Raw genomic sequence first — 21,473 nt, forward strand, 5'->3', positions numbered from 1 at the left:
GCCCGGGGGGAGCGGGGCTTTCTCCTGAGCCCTGCAGTGCCGTCATTAAAAGGCAACTTGTGGCTCAGCCGGTTACCCCACAGTCCGGGGACTGGCTCCGGTCTTCTCCTCTGCTTTACTTTCCTCAAAGCCAGCCGCTCCCATGGCCTGGCTCCACCTTGTTGTCGAACCAGGGGTTCAAATCCCCCTCAGGGATCTAGGAGCTGCTTTTCTCCCAGCTAGACAAAGCCTGGGCTGGGATGATCTCATTGGGGTCTGGTCCTGCTTGCAGCAGGGAGTTGGACTAGATGTGACCTCCTGAGGCCCCTTCCAGCCCTCATTTTCTACGGGTCTATGGCCTAGTTTCCCTTCCAGGGGTGAGCTGCATCAAGGTTTGAAAGGGCTGTCCCCAGAGCTCCTGAAGTCTCTTTTGGGCTCCCTGTTGCTTTGACTTCAACAGCTGGTGTGAACGTAATGACAGCTTCACAGTCCCGGAGCAGGCATCCACACGCAGTGGTCCACACGCCTCCTCCATCCCTGCTGCCTACCCATGTACCTCCGTGGTGAGATAGGAAGGCCACCTGGGCAGGTCACCTGGGTGCTCTGCACCTCAGTCTTGGTCCCCACCGGTGAGGCTACATTCACCCCAAAATACTCCAGAGTCACACGTAGGGAGTGGAATAAGGGCCGGGTTGTCTGGAGGAGCCCAGCAGCCCCCCACCGCTGTAACACCAGGCGCCCGACGGGCTCGTCTCTCAGGGAACCGAGCTCCGACAGGGCTCTGTACGGCCCCTCAAATCTCTGCATTGCTTGGGACCAGGGTTTTGATTTGAAACCGCCTCTATGGGACAAGGACCATCAATGAAAAATGTCTCCCAGCACCGGACACCGTAGAGACTTGCTCCCAGACGCTACCGCACTACAAATAATAATGAATATTCCTAATTAATAACGCCCCTTTTCCTTCCTGTTCCTTTCCCTCCCACTCTTGAGACAACCCTTGCCTGTGCCTCCAAAGGCATAAAAGCATTCGCCTCTTTTGCTCTTTGAAGCCAGGGAGAAGCAAAGAAAATGGGAACACCGGGTCCTTTTCTAGTGGGTGATTGAAATCGCAGTGTTCAAAGGAGGCCTTGTCAGCATGGCTTATCTCACCCTCTAGACTTCTGAGCACGAGATGTTATTGGCATTCAGACCCCCACCACTGCAAACATCTCTCACCAACTCTGAATGGGAACACGAGCTTTCTTTTCTTCACGCCTCTGTTGTAGATGTGCGGTCTTCAGCTCTTTGCCGTAAGGTTCATGCCGGAGGAATTCACAAGTAGGAAGCCAGGCACTGGAGGAAGATAATAATACAGAGAGACTTCTAACAGAGTAAATAGGAGCCTTCAGGTACAGGGCGAGGGCGAGGGGTGTTCGGTGCTAGGGAGGACACAGCTTGGAGGAGGAATCAACTTAGCTGGGGAGCTTCCTCTGAACCAGAGAGCAGCTTTCATGGCGTTGCAGCAGCTTGAAGGCTTTAGAGCCTGGTCCAGAGCCTGCTCCTGTCAAGAAAAGACTCCCATCAGCTTCAGTGGGCTTTGCAGCAGGCCTTACTGCAACAGTTCCCAATTTTTTTGGAGCTAAGACTCCACTTATGGTCTCGTGATGCCACTTCCAATCTGAGCCCATCTGCTTTAGAGGACTACATGCACTAGGTTTTGTGATCCATCTTCTTTTCAGCTGCTGTGAGATCCCCAGAGGAAAAGGGCTATAAACAGCTGGGTGCTGCTAGCAAGTAGAACGGGATTGCTTGGGTTTGGATTCTCACTCTCCAAACCATTATTTTTCCTTCTACCCCTCAGCATTTTGAGTCCCGCTCGCTATGCACACGCACTGGGTCGCACCAGTTTGCAGCTTACACCTGTCTGCTGATCATGCACCAGCACCAGCAGTGTAACCTGTGTGATGTTTTAGGCCCTTGCTGAACATGATCCACTATCTTTCAGGGAACTAGTCGCAGGTTTTGACCAGCTACCCGTCTTGCTTGTGAACATTGCACTCTTCTCCTCCGTGGCCTTGGAGAAGAAATTCAATAGTATGGTTTCCCTTTGGTTGCGGGTGTTGGCAGGGGGAGGGAGGCAAAGTGAACTGACCAAGGTTACACAGGAGGTCAGTGGCAGAGCCAGGGGTGGACCCCAGGCATCCTGATTCACAGACTGACGTTCTTACCCACTAGCCCATGCTGCTGCCTTTTTCAAAGCCCTTCATTTCCCACAGGTGGGATTAATGGGCTGCAATTGAACTCTTTACCTTGGCAACAAAGTGATGACTCAACTGTTTGATCTGCCTCCTCTGACCCATCTCAGTCTGTCTCTCATCCCCTCCCACACATATCTCTCCCCCAACACACATTCCCTTCCTCCCTTGTCAGTCCAAACTTACCTTCCCGCTTGCCCACGCGTCTCTCAGCCGCACTAGGCAGCTGCCTGTCACCCGCGCATCCCTCAGCACGCCAGGCACTGACAAGCTGCGAGCCTGATATGTCTGGAGAATCCAGGAGGGCGAGGACACAAAGCCCAGGGTGAAGCTACCAGGTGGAGGTTGCACTTCGCTCAGGCACCACCATCAGCTGTGCGGAGACCGAGCTAAATGCAGCCGACTGACCTGGGGTGATGCGCGCAGCTCTGGGGACGTTCGGTGGAAGGAATTCCCCAAAGCAGTACGTTTTATCCTTTTCGAAACATCAGCCCAGCCGGAGGGCGACTCCTTCTGAACCTGCAGCACGTGGAGAGGCTGCGTCCTGCCCGCGATGCCTACACAAGGTGCGTGTCGCTCTGCGGGGAGACAGGGGAAGTGAATAAACTGTGTCCTGCCTTCAAAGATGTCTTCAGGCACGAGCTTGGCCCTCCCCGCCTCCTCTCCTAGGCACAGAACTAGTCTTCCCCACTTCTGAGATGGGGAAACTGAGCCACAGAGCGGGAAGGGGCCATGGCTAAAAATCGCACACCCTTCCAGGGGGTAGAGTGATGACTACAACCCGAGTCCTGCCTCTCCCCCTCTTGCCATAACTGAGAGACGACCTTCACGCCCCTCTCCGCTCTAGTGGAGAAGCCGTCACCCCAGCTGGGGGGGCTGGCTCCAGAGGGCAATGGAGAGAGGTTACACTGGCAGGCTTCAAGGGGTAAGAAGATGCCAGCAGGAGAGATCCCCTCCTACTTTGGGCCTGCTCATTCATTGGGGGTTAGCGGAGGTGGGGGACTCAGGTCGCAGTGAAGCAGGTGCCCTATGAAGACAAAAACCAGCATGTCAGGGTGAGGTGGCCCTGGCGCTTGATTCACAGCTGTGATTTCCTTCTGCGTGCTCACCCCTGTACAGCAGACACCATTTCCACAGGCTGGAAAGGAAATTCAGTATACTCCTCCTTGCAAGGCCCTGTTATCAGTTTTTGCATCACTACCAACAAAGAGATCAGAGAACAAGAGCACGTGGACTACGAACCGCTGGTCTATACCCCTCTGGGGCCTGTCTTGCTACAGCCATCTGGGAGGGGAGAAGACCGACCCATCAGGTCACCTCCTTTTTACCATCTGCCCTTTATCTATTATAACCCTACTCTACTAGGAGGCAGGAGCTTGGGGTAGCACCACTACATCACGGCAGGACTCGGCTAGAAGAAAACAGCATCACTAAATGCGTTGCACCAAGGCCTCTGGACTAGCCAGGGGCCACACAGGCGCCTGGGTGGGCCAGAAGGGGCCATGTCTGGTGCCTGTGCCCTCCAAACACTGGCTCTGTCCTGAGCAAGTATGTTTGTCAGTGCAAAGGACAGATCATCTCTCAGCTCTGGCTGTGCTGAGTGCTGCCCTGCGAGCCAGTCCTTGCCCACTGGCACTCTGCATCAATCGATGCCCATCTGCTTCACCCCAAAAGTCCTTCCTCAAGGAATTATTATTTCCTAGGGGAAAAGTTGGTGAGTGTGGGGCGAATCAAAGCAGCAGGGATGAAACCTGCTCACCCCACCATGAGGCAATGGAGTTTCCCAGCTGTTGTGCCAGGCTACTGCCAACTTGTCCTGCTCAGAGCGGAGGTGAATGGCCTGGCACTGTGATTCCCCCATCTTCAGCCCCGCAACTATTGTCCGCACAGTGGCAGGGAAACGGCTGCACTGACAGTCTTGGAGACCAAAGGCCTCAGAACCATCCTGCTCTGCAGCCCCCTTCAATCCCTGTGGGACAAGAGCTGCCACTTCCCATGGTCCATTCAGCTCTGGGCCTCTTTGCTCAGGTGCAAGCAAAGGGGGCTGGCTAGTGCCTGAGGACGTGCTAGGTTCTGCAATAGGGACACCTGGCAGCTGGGAACGAGCCATGGCCCAGAAAGCTCATCTTCCTGCAGACAAGGTTTTCATAGACATTAGGGCTGGGAGAGCTCTCGGAAGATCATCGAGTCCAGCCCCCTGCCCCAGGGGCAGGAAGTCAGCCGGGGTCAAAGGATCCCGGCAAGATAAGCGTCCAAACATTTCTTTGCATGGAAGTAATATGCTGGGCCAAGCTGGCAGGGACCAGAAAGGTGGAGGGTGGGAGGATGCTGCTATTGGCTGCCATTAGCAGAGGCCTAGGCTAATGGCTCTAAGGGGATGGACGTTTACCTCCCTGTTAATGAACTGCTGCAAAAATTCATGGCTTTCCTCTGTGTGCTGTGTCCTGCAAATGGAGCGTTAAAGGGTCCAGCCTGCGATGCTCATTAACTTCAGCTGCTTGCTTCCTTCCCTCCCCAGTCTTCTTTTGGCGTCCTGCAGGGCACACAGCCCAGCTTGCCCAGAGTCCACGGACCTGCACCCTGGATCCTGCTTTTCCTTTGCATATGAGGGAGGAGATATTGCAGGACATGCAAGCCCACAAGGGTCGGAACTGCTGTCACACGGGGGCCACACTCCCCCCCAGTGCGAATCCACGCTGATGACTCTGCCTTTAGTCTTTGTGCATGGGAGCCCATTTCCATGCCAGGATCTCAGTGGACATCACTCATGCTAATACACACAGCCTGGTGACTCTCTGGGGCAGGCAGAGGGTTGATCGTTCAAGGATCACTGGCAAAGCACTGGGCTGGGAAGAGATCCATAGTATGTAACCCAGCCCAGTGAAAGTTAATGGTGGAACATGTCCTGGACTCAGTAGGTCCAGGATTTCATTTACAACTTTGAAGCCCACAAAGCACCACTGAGATCTCTTGCATAACATCGGCCAGGTATTGCCACCCAGTGGCTGCTGGATCTAACCCAGCGACTAGTGGATGAACTAGCGTATCTGTCAGGAAGACCTCTAATCCTAATTAAAGGGCTCCTTGTGACAGAGCACCCACCATAGCTTGCTGGGAGATACTCCAGTGGGCCCCTCTGCTAAAACCAGGTGCCACTGGAGCTCATCTGGAGACCCTTCAGCAGAGTCAAGAGGCAGGATGCAGGGACAAGGTGGGGAGATGGGGAACTGGAGAAGGGGGAGAGATCCAGAGAAGCCCCCTCCCTCATCAACGGGGTTAAATTCAGGACTTTCAGCTGTACAGCACAGACCTGCTACAACTTGAGCTAAAAGGCTCACTCCAACAGCTGGCAGCACTTGCAGACTGTTACCCTGCGTATGGACCCGCAACTATAGGGGGACATAACATACCCTACCGAGGGGTTTTAGCTGCACTAACCGATCAATTAACTCTCTCCAAAAACTTAGCAGAAGCAGAGGGGGAGAGGGATGACATCAGGACTATCTATCTACTCAATTCAAAAAATAAAAGCTCATCTAGTCCCCATTGATTGGAATCTTTTGGTGGCAGAGAACATTTAATGGAAGCTTTTTTCTTGTTTTAACCAGTGTTGGAGGCACAAAGTCATAATTTTCCTTCACCTGTCTGCTGAGCCACGCTCCCCTCATTTTTCAAATCCAGGGGCTTTTAAAGACGCTCTTTATCGATCCAACACTTATTTATATGCGAACAATAGGAGAAGATGGTTATTTCAGTTATTAAATTTAGAGAGCTGACAAAAGCAATCAGAAGATATATCATTTAATAGGAGATTAAAAAACAGGCTGAGGGAGCCCAGATTTCTGACCTGACTTCTCCAATGTAATTTTACATATATATATTTATTTATTGCTCAGATGGCAACATTATAAAATGATAAAATCGCATGCATTTGCTGAGAGGTTTTATCATTAATTGATTTTGCTGTAGACTCTCCCACTGGCCTCTCAGCAAATGTTAATTGTTTTGGCAGTACATCGTTGCGGGGAGGGGGGTATCTCCTCTACCTGAAAACATTCAGTTTGCAGAACACAGGCAGGACGTGCTCATAGGTCTCAGTCCAGTCGCCTCGCCTAATTCAGTTAGTCTTTAAGGTGTGACTCTACCTGTGAGGTAACAATGTGCTTCAGATCTGATTAGGACTGGACCCAATTACCTTAGGTTTAAAGTAAGAAGGCAGGACTCTCTATCCGGCATTGGAATGGGAGGGAACAGGGGTGTATCAGCATGGCTGTCTCATCAGGGGATGTCTATCCTGAGGAGCCGGAGTGCTTATTCACCCTTTCATTTAGTTTTTGGAACCATTTCAAATAGTCAGGGCAGAGGTTGGCTTGCTTTGCTGCATCTCACCCAGACTCCAGCTGGTGCCCCTTTCTCCCACCCTCTGGCACTGGCAATGTCCAGGTCAAAGCACAGAGCAGCGCGGCACGTGGCATGGGCACTAGGCGGGAAGCACAATGGATATTTCACTGACTACAGCAACGGCCTGGCCTCTCACCCGATGCCCCTCCACGAGGGGTGCTGGGACCAGGACTCCCTTCTTGTTCCCAGCTCTGCCGCTGATCTTCTGCACAACTCTATTCGTGCCACAGTAGGGATAGGTCACAGTTTCTTGACCACACCATAATCTATCAAAGTTCATAAAGCAGACTGAAACCGTTAGCTGGAAGGTGTGAGAGAAAGACCAATCATCCTGCTGAGTGACTGTCCGAATCCCATTCAGAGCTGGCAAGCATCATTGAAACCACTGAGTTTTGCCCAGCAGGTAAATTTGGGCCTTGGCAGGGGCAAAAAAAAAGCAAAAAAAAAAAGCAAGCCAAGTTCAGAAATGACTTGGCCCACGTGCCTTGAAAGTCAGTCCTGACATACTCCAAGGGTAGTAGGCCCCATCTTGGCTCTGGCTTTCTGAAAACTTGCACACCTCAGCAAGAGCCTGTGAAGCCTGCCCAGACCTTCTGGCAAACCTCACCTGAGTTTAACAGCACTGCACAGCTCACTCCTGCACCCCGGAGAATCGGTGATGAATGTGGCTTTCATCACCTGATCCTCTTAACTGAAGAGTGTAACATCCTGCCACTTTTCCCTGAGTAAGTAAATCAATGCTTTCCCTGATTTTGAATGAAAGACAAATGGGAACCTTATTTCAGGATTTCTTAACTCATTTTCCTGCATTTAAGCCCTAATTCATCTTCATTATGGTTCCTTTTCACTAACTCCTCTCATTTTACAAGGACAAGATTTCCATCGGCAACTATTTTTTCTTTAAACTTGATGAGCTTCTCGTACAGATTTAGTCTCGAGACAAGCAAACCAATCGAGCTTCTTTAATAAGCAACCAGCTGTTTAGCTTGTGAGACTCCAGGGGTACGTTTCCGTCGTGTTTCGGGTTTATGGAGCCCCGAGCACAAGGGTCATGCCCCGGAGAGGGGAATATTCCTTCACGGTACCACAATACAATAACAGCCCTTACTTCTCATTATCATCCTCCAGTTCAGCAGGGACAATGGGCCTGGATGAAGTCTTGCAAACACTGAATCTAGTCGTCACTGAGAACATGCCTCTGCGGCTTCCCTCCTGAGCCCAGGTCTACCGCTGGCAGAATAAGCCCTACCCCTGGGATGCACCAGGGCCTGGCAGCTAGGCCAAGGAGACAGCTATGGGCAGCCCTGAGATGCCCTCCTCACCCAGGTCTCCATGCCAGGAGAACTCAAGAAAGGCCCCAGGGAGCCATTCAACCTGCTCCAACCATCCCCAACCAGCTGCTTGGCCCTAACTGCTGATGTTACTGTGCCCCGGGCTGTGCAGATGGATGGGGCTTATCTTATCAGGAGCAGCCCAGGGTCAGGAGGGAAGCCACAGAGACCGGCCATGACTCCTTGGCTTGCATCTGCTCTGTGTATGGGTCCAACGTGGTTCCTCGCTCACTCGCTAACCAAGCCCCAAGTCAAGTGCATGTCACCCGGCATAGCCACCTGCGAATCAGAGCACTTGTCGCTAAAACGAGGACGGCTCCTGAACCTTGAACTGACCCGTGCATCACTTCAAACAGTTCATTTTCGCTTTAAGGTCAAAATTGTTTCTTTTCCAGGCTCCTCTAGACTGCCTGCTTGCAAGCACGATGTATTCTTTTATGATTATTTCTGAAGCCCTTTTGATGTCTTTGATGAACAAAGGTGGCCCCTGAGGTTTTCCAGAATTAGCCACTAGTTTTGGGACCCCAGCTGAGACTGAGTCCCTACTGTGCTGTGTCCTATTATTCACATGGTTCAAACAGGCAAGAGAGAGAGAGTGGAAGGAAAGCAAGCATCATAATCCTAGTGCTGCAGATGGGGAACCAGAAAACTTAGGTCTAAATCTATATTGGCTTTCAGGTGCCTACCTCTCACTGATTGCAAAGGCACCCCAATAGCTCTGGGCATCTGAGCCTTAGTGACATGGAGGGGAGCACTGTATCTAGACTCCTGGTGGTCCCGGGTGAACTTTTAGTATTGGGCCCCTCTTCACCAGAGATCATGACAGTAACCATCATTATTTTCATGCCCCCTTTCTGGGTGAACGAATTTGCCCATGCCTGTGGCCGGCCCTGGCCCTTGATGATATAAGGAGTCAATGTTAGAGTAAGAACTTGAACCCAGGTCTCCCAGAGCCAAGCCTATTTATGGGCTGTAACTGCATGGGTAGCCTTAGTCTGTGAGCTCAGGACCTGTTTTTTTTCAATGGGGGGCAGCTGAACACCTATGCATGCCTCCAGCTGATTTCAGCTGATGCTCATCACCCCCCGATGATCAAGGGCTCTGATGTCGCAATGCAGCCACAAGGCAAAGCACCCCCAAGCAGAAACCACTTTGGAATAGAGGAGAAGCTGCTTGTTGCAATCCTCTTGCAGCTGCACGGGGGCAGAGGGCAATCGTGGGGACAGCTCTCCCAGCTGTGGGCACTAACTGCGCAGGCACATCATCAGGCAGCAACTAGCATTAAATAGGAAGTTGCTGCAAATACCTGAAACTCAGCCACACTAGTGCCCTGGCCACGGCTCACCAGGGGAGCATTTAGTCTCAGTAAATGAACCCCCCAGGATGATCCCACATGTCTCCTGGTTGCCCTCCAGGCCCCAGGCGATGTATTACAGTTTATAAACCTGCTACCGCCTCCTATTGCCTGAGTTTCTGTAGCACGAGCAGTGGCACCTCATGCTATGAGCACCAGAAGTTTAGTCCCTACAGATATTCCTTCCCTGTCTTGTAACCCCCGACCCCGCACTCACCTTCACTGTTTGCTTTTCCCCCGAATCCTTCGCCATTAGAAGGAGAAACTTTCTAATTGGCAATTCCTTGAGATCTCTCCTCACCCACCTCAGGTCAGTCCGGTTCTTCCAGCCCGGAGGTTATTCTACAGTTTGCTGGCAAAGGTTTCAAGCCATCTCATAAGTCTTTCTGTTTCTCTTCGTTTAAATGCGTTGGCTTGCATCCAGCTGTAATAATGAGCGATGACACTGAGATTAGAGTTTAATAAGTGTCAAGACAAGAACCTCTGTTTTGGCCACTTCAATTTAGGGGACGTGGTAAAATAGTCAAAGCCATCCCAGTGCTTGTTGGCATCCCTTCTCCACACTCCCTAGCTACAAGTTCATTTTACTGTCTATTAGCTCCTCTCACTGCAGAGTCCTGGGATCCTGAGACTCCAGTACAGCCATGAGAGGACATGGATGGGGAGGTGCTGGGAAGGGGGCACACGAGCCCCCAGTTGTTCCACCGTCGTCGGGCTGCAGAGAACAGCGCAGGTTTCCTGGCACCTGTCCTAGCAGCAGGAAGGGCTGCGAGGAAGGTGCAATGGGGCTGGGTGTGGGGAAAGCCCAGGGCTATCCCAGTCCCTGCCTCTCCCAGCTGCGGTACTGCGAGGAGCTAAGCACAAGGCCTGGTTGCGTGGGAGTGCCCAGATACTCTGGTCCCAGCAGGAGGTGCCACAGGGAATGATTTAGAGACAACAGCATTGAAGCTATGTCTTCTAATTTTGGGGGACTCCATGCTGTGACTCGGTGGCTTCCTCCCCCGCAAGCTGTCTCACGGCTTGAAGGAGGGCACGGTGTGTGCTGAAGTGCTTCCAGTCTGGCTGCAGCCGCATCCCGTGCCCCGTGGGACTTGGATGCACGGAGTATGAATGGGTCAGCCAGTCCCTGTGCAATCCGTTCCCGTCGCTCATCGGCGGGCACCGACCTTGATGCATTGTGGCCACAGGTCCCGAGGTGGAGGAGTGGTGCTTGCGTGGAGGGAGGAAGCAAAGCCTGGGAGTGACAGAGCAATTCATTCCCCGCACAGAGATGAAAGCCCTGGGAAGGCTGGGGTGGAGCTCTCCTGCAGCCAGTGTGACATAAATTATTGGAGGACCCGAAAAACTGGGTGTGATCCGGGGATGGGTGATCAAACAGTGCCGGCTGCAGCCTTGCGCAGAGGAGATGAATGACCCCTTCGGCAGCAGCCAGAGCTCCAATTTGCTGCCCGTTTGCTGTGCAGTTTACCCACAATTCAGCTTGTCACGGCCACAAATCACTCAGGAAGGTATCGCCGGGGTTTGCGTGCAACGGAGAGACAGCGCGGAAACGTGCACGACGTGACACAGTGCTGATCCTCACACGCGCTGTAAAGACACCGTGAGTACATGCACAACGTGACGCAGCACGAGTTCGCCACACATCCCCCCGTGCAGCCACAAGCAGGCTGACACACACCTTAGCACAACCTGATACGCACACACAGGGAAGGTCTGTGCAAAACACAGACAAGACCTGTAAGGTCTCCTGCACTTGTGGCACACAGAAGAAACGACACAGATGTGCAACACATCCCCATACTCAGGTGATGCAACAGGCACAAATGCGCACGCAGGTTGGCACGTGACTGGCTCAAACTTCCCTCTAACAGAGGCACAGGTGATATGGACCCAAATGACCCAAAATAAAAGCAGCAATGGTAGCAGAGCTTGGAGCTTATATAGCACAAAAGCCGAGTCCTGGAGAGACAGGGATGTAGCGCACGAGTCTCCAGTGATCCAACCCATTATTAGAGAGGCAGACGCTTGCTTGGCATGGAGGCGGGCAGGCAGTGCTGGCTGGAAAAAGTCATTATCACAAAGGACTTTGAAGAGGAGCTGGGGGATGCCAGGAAGATGAGTCTGGCTGTAATTTAGTGCTTGCTCCAGTAGCTAGTTTGCAGGCAAAGGTCTCATTGAAGTCAGCGGAAGTTTTAGAGACTGGGATCCCGAACCCTCTGTCATAAGCTACTGGGGTTTTTTCCACTTTGGTCCTTAGGGTGACCTGTAGACCTTTGGAAATTCACAAGTTGATGCCAAGGTATGTGGGCAGGGGAAGACCGCGGGTCACATATGGGGATATTGCCTGCTTTCTCAGTTCGCCATTTGGGAGAAAAAAAATTACCCTGATTTTCTTCCACATACACCTGGTCATAAGGCCCCTGGAAGAGAGGCAGGATAGCGCACCCAAACCCACGAGAGAATTTCAATATGGAGCCACTTTTGGAGCGTGAATGATCAGAGTGTTCCTCTCTCGGCCTCCACAGCATCCAAACACGGGTGCGACACAACCGTTCTAGCTTGCATAGGCGCATATTGGTGTGTGCATTGTACTCTTATGGAGGAGAGCTCCAAGAAGGGAATAATGAGGCAATTCCTGTTCATCTGGGAGTTTTCTGTACCACCCTGCCTTCATTTGAACAAGCCACTGACTTCAAAGGAGTTCCTTCTGATTTTCATCTGTGAGCCAGGTTTGCGACCGACTGATCACAATGGTCTCAACTTGTAGCCAGGGAAGTTTAGCTCAGATATTAGGAAAAACTCTCTCACTAGGAGGGTAGTAAAGCACCAGGACAGGTCACCCAGAGAGGTTGTGGGATCTCCATCCCTGGAGGTTTTTAAGACCCAGCTGGATAAATGCTTGGCTGGGATGATCTAGTTGGGGCTGGTTCTGCTTGAAGCAGGGGGTTGGACTAGATGCGACCTCCCGAGGTCCCTTCCAAGCCTCATTTTCTATGACTCTATGATGAGGCCCAGTGTGGATGGAGGAAGCATGTCCAGGACATGGCAGGAAGGTAGACTAGAAGTGGTTCTCCTCCATTCTGGGACGGCCTCTTCCCGGCCCTCTCATCTCTAACAGATATGGGTCTTCCAGGATGCACAGCACCTGTCCCATATTTGATACAAGATTCTTTGGGGGTGGCATATTATTTTCTCCGAACGCCTGCAACATTTCAGAATTTGTCTCGTTTGAAGGCAGCAGTGGCATCACTGTGAAGCTGCAAGGGAAGCAACGTGTCCGTGGCATAGACCTATTCATCTCTCTGCTGTGTAAATAGCCCCTCCAAAGACTAGGCTGGCAACACCTCTGAAGAGATTGATGAAGCTTCCTCCACCCAGGCTGGTGGTTCGTACATCAACAACAGGCTGCTGCAAGGCATTCAGTGTCCACTCCCAACCTCAGACAGTCTCTTTGTCATCATAGTTAATGGGGGGGGAGAGAAAGGGAATTCCAGTTCCCACACATCACAGCTGGCTTCATCCCTGCTCCATGCTACGAGATGCACCACACGGTACCCGGATGCCTCGTACACTGCCGTGGGGCTTGGAAATGGCCACCCAGTGTCATCCACCTGGCAGGAGCGACTAGCAGCTAGCCTGTCTGCCCATCCACTGCAAAGAGCTACTTTTCTGTCATGTCTGTTCCACTGAGCGAGAGAGACGGGCATCAGATCTGCACCCCAGAAGGCCAAAGGCCTGGTTCTTCTCTTGCTTACACCAGGAGCAAAAGCCATGGAAGGCCAGGGAGCCATCACGGGATGTTGAAAAGAGAAGGGGGCCTGGAGATCCATGCACAGAAAAAATACAGGGGTAACTTCAAAGAGACGAGAGTCCTTGCCACTGTGGCAAGCTGGGACCACCCTCTAGGAGTGAGAGGAGATCCACTCGGGTGAAGCATGAGTCCAAACTCAAGTCTGGAGGTGGGAGAAGAAACCCGCGTCAGGGGTATAGGTTGTAGCCGCGTTGGTCTAAAGACATAGGCAGACAAGGTTCTTTGGGTAAATCCCATATCTTTTATTAGACCAACTAAAATACTTGGAAAAAATCCTTCTTTGCAAGCTTTTGGGTACATACGCTTCAGCAGGAAGACGGAGCATCTGGAGGTGGTCTGTGCTCTTCCTGGATGCAGTAGTAAAGCAGCCAGAGGCCAGTACCTATGCAAGAAAGCCAGTCGGTGAAAATGTACGTTGAGGTGGTCAACAGGTGGGAGAGGGGTGCAGGTGTCAGGAAGCGGCGTCAGACTCCTGTGGTCTGCAGCCTTGGAGGAAGGCAGATCTGTCAAAATGCAGCGAGAACGCAGGGAAGACCACGCCGCTCATTTTACAGGGCTCATCATAACACAAACCAAAAGCAATGAAGACGTGGGAGGTACCTGAACCAGCCAGGGAGGGAGCACACAGCACACAGGAATCTCATGCTGGCAGCAGTGGCATAACTCACAAAAAGACTCTATCAGTCAGGGCATCACAAGGACCCGGAGCAGCTGCGCAGGCCGGCGATCCGCCTACTCACACCGAGATGCGACATGTCCTCCACTTGAGCTCCCAGGCGCAGAGCATCATGCCGCAACCCAGCCTGGAAGAAGAGACGTTGGAATCGATACCTGACAGCAAGGTTTTCCCTAGTGCTTTGAGTTATAGGGCACATAGACTAGGGCAAGCCTTCTGCACCTCATCCCAGCCCTTCACCAGGCCTGGTTAGGGATTCATTGCAATGCAAGACACAGCAGGAGCCAATCAGTTTCCAATTAGAGGCAAGACTATTACCTTCCCCCCATCTCCAAAACAGGGTGTAGAGATGGAAGGACCACCTCTGTGGGGCTGCTGCCCCCACATCTGGGTAGGCGGAGAATAGGGAAAAGGGTGAGATCTTGGCTCTTCTCCGTGACACCAGCCGGCTGGAACAAGGATGCATATGGAGAAGCAGGAAAGGAACGGCATAACAGTTACCTCCTTCCTCTGGTTGTGGGCAAGATCAGGTGGAGGACACTGCCTTCACCCAGCAGACCATCCAGGTGGCATGGTGAAGGCACATTGGTGTCTGTACCAAAGGGGGCCCAAGGGAAGGATGCGACTGCCTTCGCATCCAGCTGCCTTGCACCTCCCCCCTGCCACCCCCTGCCTGTGGTGTGCTACTTGAACCAGAAAGGTTTGGGGTGAATGCAGCATCCAAAGGCAGACCCCGGAGATCACTAAACAAGCACTGAGCAGACAACAGTAGGGGGAATAGCTGGCAGGGCCAGGGCTGGGGGGTGGGGGGGGACACCACCCATTACAACCGATGAGGGGCTGGTCACTGCAGCACCATGGAGGGTTTTTAAGTCTACTTTTCCTTGTTTTTCAATAAAATTAGAGCTAGGCCAGATGCAGAAGGCCTTACACTTGGGGAGTTTGGCTCTGTATATATGCTGAGAAGTAGGAAGGGGACACATTTATAGCCTGAAGCCTGACAGCAAGGACCTACTAGGCTTGCCCTGCTCCACGGGGCTCGGAGGGGAGGTGACAGGAGGACATGCCCAGGTTACTCCCTGACAGGCTCCCAGCCCGCCTCTGATGAGTCCAACTCCGCTCCTCGTGTCACGTTCATGCCAACAGAGAGATTCAGAAGGCAATTCCTTACTTTTATTAGCAAATTGCCCTGGATGGATGATTCAAGCAGTGTTCAGCTCCCAGCAGGAAGGTGTCAGCAAAACAAAAAAAAAAGAAAAGGTTCTTTCATGTAGATAGATAACTGCAAATAAAAGTAGAGAATTATTAGCACTTAATACTTTTTTTACTCCCTAGCACTTTCCCCCTGAAGTCTCCAAGTGCTTTCGATAAACTAATTAAGACAGCAGGTGGTCCAATTTTTCCCTTCTTGTTAAGGGAAGAAAGATAGGCTTGTGATGAGCCCCTTGCCTGCCAGTCAGGAGATCGTGGCTCAGCTCTCAGATCTGCCGTGGGCTCTTCGTAATGTGTTATTTAAATACCTCACATCCCCTCCCCATTTTCAAAATGGAGTTTCTTCCTCCTCTGTCTTTATTAGGCTTCCCGCTAGCCAGATAAAGGGCAGTCCTGTGTCTTTACAGCACCTGGCACGGTGGGATCCCATGCAAAGTCAGGGCCTGGAGCTGTTGCTCTGACACCTGCAAGAGGAACAATAAAACCTTTCATGAACTCCCCTTTCTTTCAAAGGAACTGATTCCCCCCGCCTTCCTGTGTGTGGCCCTATTTTATATCTGCTGTGTAACCAGTATTGCTGACCCCAAGCAGTCAAATATCTTGAGCCAGGCCTCCAAAAAAAAGGAAGAGCAAGAGCAAGAGCAAGAATTTTTTTTTAAGTAATTAATATGGGGTGCTTTTTATTTGCTTCCTGGGCTCTTACCTCTATTTGAATTGCTTTTCTGGGCTTCTCTGTACAATCATGAGAATCATCTTAATAAAAGCTCAAGTTCTCACCAAACCTCAGGACTCCAGAACCTGGAACTTTAAGAAAATACCATATTTCTAGGCTAGTGACACTGTGTGCAGGACACTATAGTGTGCCATGCAGGAGGGAATTGGCTCCCTAGCATTTTCCCAATGCTGCTCCCCACCCCGGCTCCATGGCGGGCACATCCATAACTGAGCCAGTAGGATTTGTGTGAGCGGTTGTGAGGCTGGCTGTGAACCGAGGCAGGCTTTAGTTGCTTGCATGGTCCAGATGCCTCCGAATCCTGAGGGCAAGCCTGTGCTGCCTTTGGGATAATGGACTGGGGGGAGCAGTCACGTTTTTGCTGTCACAGTGTGTTGGAAGGCCATTACACTGGGCCTGGCCACAGGCCTTTGCTGCTTAGACTAAGCACCCTGCAGCCCCTGGGCCCCGTAAGTCTCCGGATGTCCACTGCAGCCACATCGATCCCTGTGCTATAGATTCCCTAGTAATTTCAGAAGCTTCTTTATGTCTTTGGCTTTTAAATCCCTTGTAAACATCAGGCTTTACCAATGGTTCAGAGAGGAACCGATTCATAACCGGGTGCTGAGCTGGTACCTCTACCTCTCAGTTCCCCCCACTCCAGCTCTGCCCCTTTCCAATCTCTCCCTCTTCCTCTGGTTTTTTTTCCAGCCTCAACCTCCCTTGGGTTTTACCTGCTCTCTCTCTCTCTCTTTCTTCCCCACACCCAGGTTCTTGTCCACCCACCCCATCACTAGCATCCTTCTTCCCTCTCCCCAAACACAGTCCCTTGTTCCCCCCTGTCTTCTCCTGCCCTCTTTCCCCAGCTCCCTTTCTTCTTCTCTCCTATCCTCCACTCATTCCCCGTGCTCCCTTGGGGCTCTGTTCACTGTTTACTGATCCTTGCCGTGGTAAATCTCTTGCCATTTTAATGCCTGTTTTCCATCAGGGCAAATGGCATGGAGTAAATTTCCTTTCATGCCTTCTGCCCAGAGTACGACTTTTCAGGCGCCGAACTACACTGGCAATCTTAAACGGCAACTTAGCAGCTGGCCACTACTGCTGGCAGCTCTGCTTCCAACTAGCTGAACTACAGGCACTTGCCCAGTTTTCAGGGCTGCAAGCAGTGCTCACGCACCCGCTGCGACATGGGCCATGGGACTGAAGGGGCTGGCCTGGCCATGGGGAAAGCAGGGAAAGGAAGTTCCTGGATCGGGGGGGTGGGGGAAAGCTATTCAACTCCACCGTGCACGATACCATGCAGCAGGGATGCTCAAACTAAGCAGCCACAGGGCCTGTGTTGGATATGGATGGCGACCTAATAAATATGATTGTTAACGACCTTGCCTAATGTTTGGCATTGTTCTTCTCGTGGTACTGGCATTTGAGTCCGGAAGTTTCAGTATTTGGACAGGGAGGACACAGGCTTTCCCAGTTCATGAATATTTGCAAGCCCAGGTTGTAACAAAAAGCATCTCTCTTACACACACAGCCAGACAAGGCTCTTTAGGTAGATGTGATATCTTTTATTAGACCAACTAAATAGTTGGAAAATTTCCTTTTTGCCAACTTTCCGGTAGACCAGCAGATACAACTAGCATGCCCTATTACACACATACGCAAACATGCAAAAGATATTGTGTGTGTGTGTGTGTGTACACACACACACACACACACACACAAGTATGTGCACATATATACACACACCAACATACATATGCACATATATACACACAAACATACATATTCATATATATACATGCACGCTCCAGTATGCAAATGTGTATGCATAGGTTTATTTTACATATTTATATTTGCATACCAAAGCTCTGAAAAAACTAGTTTGGCTCAATCGATTTATTTTGTTTCAATACATTTGACTTTTGTTTTGGTTTTTTGCCTCTCTGATTTTTCATCTTTTTTTTCCGTTTAATTACTTCCAAACTGAAGCAATGCTTCATTTAGGAAATGTCAAAATAGGATGTTTTCACATGTTCAAGTTCTTTCCTTAAACAAGAAAACTGTCAACACTGATCCACTTCTGGAAGTTTCATTTTAAACAAAGTGCTTTTTTCTGATGGAAAAAATGGTTCTTCTAAAAATGCTCAGCCACGTCTATTCAACAGTAGAGCTACAGGAGTAATTCCATTAGCTGGGAACAGATTAATCGCTAGACACACGCCCCTCTGGGTGTGAGTTGCATATGTATCGGGAAGGTTGGCTAGCATAGTGTCTCTATCCCCCTGGGGCAGATAACAGCCCCTTTCCCCCTAAAGGGGCACACAAGCACACTACACGTAACAGCTGCCATTTCTGAGAAATCCATCAACATTTTAGCATAACCCCTCAACCTTTTTAGACTCAAGGCACAGACTCGAAGCACAACTCGGAAAATATCCGCTTGTAGTTTTCACCCTTTCTTTTTTTTTTTTTTTTTTGACCGCAGAAAAATAATAGAGTGTTTTTTCTGCTGCAAAGAACTCGGAAAGACGGCGACTATGGATTGCTATTTGAAATCCCTGGGTTTATCTTGTGAATCATGCTCGTGAACCTCAGTGCTAACATTGTTTGGCACCCTTGAAAGGCGTTTAAGACACCCCAGGGTGCCATGGCACCTTGATTGAGAATCACTGCTCTAGTCAAACCCCAGAACGGGGCCTCCTTGCATTCTGATGATCTTCCGCCGCTGGAGGACTGCTGAGGTTACGGCAGGTAGCAGCCTTATAGCCAGCACAGACCTGGGGGAGTTCATAAATTCCTTTGCTGCAGCCAAGAATTAGAGCCCTCAGTGACACAGCACTAGCACCAGTAATGAATGTTTCCATTAAAACGGCTCAATGAAAAATCAGGTGTTTGTCAACTACCTGCTTTTCATGGAGAACTTCAGTTTTTCAGTTGGAATCTATTGCCTCCCCCCCTCCGAAATATCCAGTACCTGCACATCTCAAGTAGAAGCAGCTCCTGCAGTGTCTTATGTCTGTCGTCACTCAGTTTTCAAGTTGTTGCCAGAAAGTCAACTGCCTGCAAAGAAAACAACATGCATTTCCGTCCCCCCCCCCGCCGATCTGCTATACATAGAAACTTTCGACTGAGAACGCACTGCTTTACAGAGGTGAATAAACATCACCCTGAGTATTTTGCAATGGAGAAACTGAGGCACAGAGAGGAGAAATGGCTTAGTTGAGCCTCCCGCCAAAACCAGCGCGTGCTGGCTTAATTTTAACTTGCACACTTTTGCTCTGCTTCTCTGTTGCTGGTTGTAGGCACTGGGTTCTTCTCCCCCTCTGGCCCCCACTCACTGCATCGTGTGACTGCTCTTTGCTAAAGAATGACCAAAAACGATCACCAAGACACCAGAAGGATGAAGTACGCCCTTGGGCAGAGCCTGAGCACCCCATATATATCTCACTGACTTACTAGTATGCAAGCAGTGTCCAAGCTTTGTGGTGGGCTTTGATGTGGGGAAGGACACCGCCTGGAACGGATGTGGGGTAGCATTACCCCTCACCCTGTTGTTGCATACATGGTTTACACCCCGTTGCAGTGGTCACAGCAACAATTAGGGACGAGGGCATCTGGCAACTAAATCCAAACATAGTCATGCGTGGACAGCACCCGGCACAGTGCAACCCTGATCTCAGACTGGGGCTTCTGCGCATGACCGCAGCGCAAACCATAATTAGCAACAGCAATGAGCCAAATGGTTTTCCTGTGGGTTGGGGTCTGTTCTGGCTTTGGATGGCCCTGCAGACAGGGCCAAGCCTCCTCTGAGCTCCCCAGCTCACCTTTAGCAGGCTCTTCTCTCTTTTCCTTGTTTTGCAGGCTGACAAATGGGCAGGAAACCGACTCCTGGCTATTACCTGTGCGAGCTGCCCGCTCCCCCCTCTCCCCTCAGCACTGACTGAGAGCAGAAGCAGCAGGAATGGCGTATAAATTTTGTCTCTCCCTTAATAAATACCTCTATTACCTAGCTGATTTTCTCAGCACTCTCCGGCTGGCTGGCACAGTCTCTCTCTCCCCCTCTCTCACTCGGCGGCTTTCTGCCTGCCAGGCAGACGTGATAAACAGCGATTCTCATTTCCAGAGGGAATAAACAGCAGGACCTAATCAGACCAGGGATGTCTGTTGCAAAGGACTCTAGCCCGAGTCTTGCTGCACTCTCTAATGGTCCTGGTGCTCGCAGGAGAAAAATGTCCCCCTCCCTGGGCCCAGATGGAGAACAGGCTGGGGCTGCTCATGGCTTTGGCACCAAGATGCGGGGAGCTGCCAGCTCCTGGTAACGATTTAATTCATTCTGGAAACTGAAACGGATTCTTTCTTTTCAACTTTATCTGGTGAGAGCTCTGCGCTCTGCTCCCCCTGTGCTGCACTTACTGGTCTTGCTCTAGCCATTGAGGGGGGCTCTACAGGCTTAACCCTGCTGTTTGGGACCAACAAATAGGCCTTAACATAGGCAGCAGTCAGGCCAGGGCATTGAGAGCCCAAAGAAGTTAAAACTGGGCAGCCCAGGCTGGGACCAAGGCGGCCAGAGTGTCCCACAGGGTTTGCCTGTGGTCCAGCAGTCTCAATCAGACCCCGCTTTCACATTCACTAGAGCCATCTCTATCAAGTGTCCCTGTGCTCCACAAAGAGCCAGCGAAATCAGCTGTATTCACAGTCCAGATAAGTTACAAGAGACCGAACGTGACCATAACACCCATGTTCAGGGGCCTCCGCTCTGTGGTTGCTAACGACGCCTTGGCACTCGCCGCTATGGTAGGGTCCTTAATCCCAAGGTCTGGCTGTACAGCCCTTAGGAAAGTGATGTTCCACCCACCTAAAGTATTCCCCCTTGTGCTCCGCCCTGGAGAGTCTTCCCCGCTCCTCCCCAGAGCTGCCTTCTAGGCTCAGATATTGCCGATTGCCAAAACTGCCATGTCCCAGTCCCAAGGCAGCGAGGCACTCCATTGCTGCTTGCCACAGCCTGTCGATCTTGAATTGGCCTCATCGGACGTCTTCAGGCCTGTAGACAAGACAGTCATCGAAGACTACCATCCTTGACTGAGAGAGACTGCCAAAGAAGCAGCGCCGCTGCATATCGAGGAGCTCAGGTTCCCCACGACCAGCTCAGTGCAATCTGTGACTGAGAAGCTCGTGGCAAAGCCGTGTCAGCATCGGCTCAACAGTGCTGGAAGTTGGGAAGCGCCCCTTTAAAAGGATCTTTGTGTAGGTACGAGGCTGGTGAGTAGATACGTTTCCAGATCCACTGGTGCCCAAGCAGGGCAAATGCAGGGGAAGAGCAGGCTAAAGCCAGCAGCGCTTTTGCAGATGAGAGGTGGCAGAGCTGGCTGGGAAGAAGACCCAGCCTGGGACAGCGGCGGGTGCTATTGCCCGCGAGGTGCATCAACAAGATTGGAATAGCTGGAGGCACAGCCATGCTGGGATTGCACAAAATGGGCCTAGGATTGAGAGCAGGAGGTCAGTATAGCAGTGAATTGCTCATGTTGAGAGGAAGCCCAGGGCTTAAATAGTAGGAGCTGGGGGGGAAGGGCAAGTGGGGGGGACTGATGAGAGGAGTGCAGTAGCAAAGGGTGCTGCCAGCTGCAGATAGCTAAGCTTGCTTTGCCGGCATCTATTCTCTGCTAAGCTCGAGGCGGTGCTGCCAGTCTCAGAGCACCAAATTAACCCCCATGCCCCAGTTTTGATTGACTGGGGACAGGGTCTCTGCCCGAGGAGGTAGGT

The 21,473-nt window shown here is 51.4% G+C and overlaps 1 long non-coding RNA gene across 1 annotated transcript in view; it reads right to left on the bottom strand.

Annotated features, from left to right (window-relative positions):
* Positions 1 to 13,455: 13,455 nt before the first annotated feature.
* LOC109317809 overlaps positions 13,456 to 21,473 on the bottom strand; it is a 16,125-nt gene continuing 8,107 nt past the window's right edge. Inside the window, exons 2-3 of the long non-coding RNA XR_002103122.1 lie at positions 18,688 to 18,773; positions 13,456 to 15,071 (exon numbers count right to left, since the gene is read on the bottom strand). This is a non-coding gene — a long non-coding RNA (uncharacterized LOC109317809). The remainder of the gene's footprint in view (positions 15,072 to 18,687; positions 18,774 to 21,473) is intronic.

This window comes from Crocodylus porosus, unplaced genomic scaffold (genome assembly GCF_001723895.1).
Source record: "Crocodylus porosus isolate Cpor-Errol unplaced genomic scaffold, CroPor_comp1, whole genome shotgun sequence".
Lineage (NCBI taxonomy): Eukaryota > Metazoa > Chordata > Crocodylia > Crocodylidae > Crocodylus > Crocodylus porosus.